This window comes from Aplysia californica, unplaced genomic scaffold (assembly GCF_000002075.1).
Source record: "Aplysia californica isolate F4 #8 unplaced genomic scaffold, AplCal3.0 scaffold00759, whole genome shotgun sequence".
Taxonomy (NCBI): Eukaryota; Metazoa; Mollusca; class Gastropoda; order Aplysiida; family Aplysiidae; genus Aplysia; species Aplysia californica.
In genome coordinates this window covers 221,969-225,407 of record NW_004798029.1, presented here as the reverse complement: position 1 = coordinate 225,407, position 3,439 = coordinate 221,969, and positions in this window count along the sequence as shown.

The window sequence follows — 3,439 nt, the reverse complement described above, 5'->3', positions numbered from 1 at the left end:
TTCGGGTTTTCCACGTAAATTGCTCTTGGTGTACCATTGCCTCGTTTGCCTTCAACGTTTTCCAATGTTCAAGGCCTCTATATCTATTCAAGTGTTCCAAAAACTGCATTTGTCTCTTCATAATAGTTTTGTTTTATTAACGAGCGGCCCATGTGGGCTTCTTTAAGATTTTGTACTATCTTAACAATGAGTGAAGGGAATCAAGCTCTACATAGACAAACTTACTTGTCCTGAAAAGAGCTGGGGGAGAAGCTAGTAATATATATATATTGAAATAAAGTCCAGCTTCTCTATAATAATTGAGTTCGTGGTATCAACTTAAAGTTCGTTCGTCTGTCTTGCTTTTGCTGAAAAATATACCCGTCTAACCTCAATAAAAGTCAAAATATCTACCATTGAATGACATGGGGGTCGCTTGGTGTCAGAGGTCACATTAGCCTGAAAAGGTCCGCCAAATTTTGGTAACTTCTTAAGCGTGAGTATCCTTGGAAAATGCAAATTTACATTTTTTATCAATGTTTTTCAGCAAAATTCATACATAAATTATGTGTTTTCGAATTAACGTGAAAGGTGCTGAGCTTAAAAACAACAACAAAAAAACAACAACAACCCACCAACCCCCCCCCCCCCAAAAAAAAGGAAATGGATAAATATTTTTTCAGTTTCATTATTCTGACGAGCGCCTGGCTTCCCCATAATGCCTCACTTATCAACTTTGCATGGTGACATAATAATGACTAGATTGACCTGTCTGAGAGGCAATGGTGGACAGGTGACGGAGAGACCCGTGATCCTCTGGACAACACCTTTTGCAGGATCTCGTCTGACTACTCGTAGACAGCTTTCCAAACTACAGTTGCAGCATCACCGTTTTTGGTGGATAGACCGACGTCTATGGTGTAGCGGTTAAGCATTCCGCATGCTGGAGACCCCAGTTTTATTCCCGATTTGGGAGAATTGTTTTTTTAATCGAGAATCTTGCTCTTTCTTCTGAAAAGGTGTATCCCTCTCAGCCCGAGGGAGCCATGGAAGGCAGGGTCGGAAGCCTGCCTCCAAAGTGAGCTGAGTTGTGTCCCTGGGGGCGTAAAACACCCACACTTAAAAAGAAAAGTCGTCATAAGTGTATAATGATTTTCAAACGTCATTGCAATGGTGACCATCAGTTTCATTTTTTCTCAAAGAACCACCAACCAAAAACATTTTATAAGACGTCTCCATATGTGGTTGGAGGGCACCACAGGTAGGTCCTACTTCTTTCCCCCCTCTGTTATTTCTGTCTGTGTGCGTGGTTGGAAGGTGTCACAGGTAGGTCCTACTTCTTTACTTCCGCTCTCTTGTATCTGTCTATCTGTCTGTTTTCCACCACTAAATAGATGACTATTATTGTGTCGAACTGCTTCTCTTTACACAAACAAACAAACAAACAAAAAAAAAACAGTTTTTAACCAGTGAATTACAAGAAAAGGAGAGAGATGCCTCCTACTTACGCTGCTGTAAGCTTCCGCGCGACTCTTGTCAATCCAAGTGACACCGATTGCTGAATTTTTGTAATCTTTATGAAAACTGTTTGATTATTCTCTCCCTCGACCTGATCTGGTCCGCTTTGTTTCTCCCACAAGGTGCGAGGTGTTAAGTCCTTTGAGATTGGCATTCCGCGGTAGTATTGTCAAGCAATTGAATGAGCTAGTCCTTTGTTCGTAGGCTGACACTTAGAATTAATAAAACTGGGCTGAGGTATAGATTTCTGTTATCAAAATTGATAAATTGTAATTGGATTTTACAGAGCCTAGAGGACAAGCCAGTGTTTCTGGCTATTGATAGAAGTTTGTGAGGAGAATATCGTACGTAGTTGTGCGTGTGTGTGTGTGTGTGTGTGTGTGTGTGTGTGTGTGTGTGTGTGTGTGTGCGCGCGCGCGCAGTGTGTCTGTGTGTAGCTGCGTTGTGTTAGTATATGTCTGTGTCTGTGTGTCTGTGCGTCTGTGCATGTCTATGTTTGCGTGTAAATCTGCATTACACTTGAATACACAGGATTCTGCAGAACGAAAAGGCAGGGGACCGCTGCTCTTTTGCCCCGTAAGAAATTCTAGGAGCCATTAAATGTTGCGCGTGTAGCAAGCCAGTCTCCATCCTCCAAAGCAGATGAGGGCAGCCGGGGAGCGGCGAAAATAAAATAAAACAAGACAAACCAAAATAAAAAAAGCCAGCCAAAAAACGGTGGTTAATCTGCGAAAACAATGACAGGGTGTCAGCAGCGCCCAAATATGCTAGGAGCAGCTGAAAACATGGATAGAGACCTCCGTAGAGAATATTATTCCATTATTCCAGGATCCAAAGGGGAGACAAAAAACTGGGAGGGCTAAAAAAAATCAGAGTGGCGAAGGGAATACATTGTCAGTTTTCCATTCCTATCATAGTTGTGAAAGAAGGGTGATCTGATCTGTGTTTGTTTCTTATTTTTAATGTAGGTTTTTTTGTTTTTGTTTTTTTTGAGACACTTTAAATAATTTATGCGCGGACTTATGATCCTACCTGTCAGGACCAACCTGGGCTGAGAGAGATACTACATCACGGTAGAAAGACTGAGAGACTCGATAAATATTTTTCGTCACGCGGGAATCGAACTCGATTCTCCTGTGAGCAACAGCGAAGCATCTAAGCGCTACACAACAGACGCTCGTTGGGTGGTCCTTGTGTTGAAGAAGGATACTAGTCTGCTCAGTTTCACACCCGTAGTAAGATATTTGATTTTAAAAATAATTTTTTTTAAAAAGAAATCGTCTGATCACTGATCAGATCTACAAACAGACAGGTGGCGTTGGTCAATGCCTATAGTTTAGTTTAGTAAGGGTTTTACGGCGTTCACAACTGCCTAAGGCCATGCACGCGAAGCTCAAGTTGGTTGCATTCCCAACAGTTCCCATCACGGCCTGATTTTGGTCAATATTTCGATTATAATGTAGACAATTCGTGGTAAAATAAATCTGTTTTAAAATAACCTTTTAAATAACATTAAAATAACGTTATTTACAATTTATTGTAAAATTGTAAAGGCCTAGGGCCTTTATAAAGTCGAGAATTCGGTTGTTGTTGACGGCGAAGAACAGATCTTAGATACGGTGACTGGCGTCAGTGGTCTAGTGGTTAGGCTGCCGGACCTGTGCTCCTGAGGTTGTGGGTTCAGGAGTTTGAGCTTCAGCTCGGTCCGGCGTTATGTCCATGTGATAGGCACTTAATCAACTCAAATTTTCTTATTTGACCTGGTCATATCGGAGCTGGACGCATATTTCGAAGGTCCCGCCTCTTGAATATCCTGACAGAGTAGCAAAGGGAGTTGAACACTGACCATTTCATTTTTTTCCGATATCATTTCAGTTTTATCAGACAGTTCGAAGAATATAAAGTTTTGATAGAAATACGAAATATAAATTAAAAAATAATA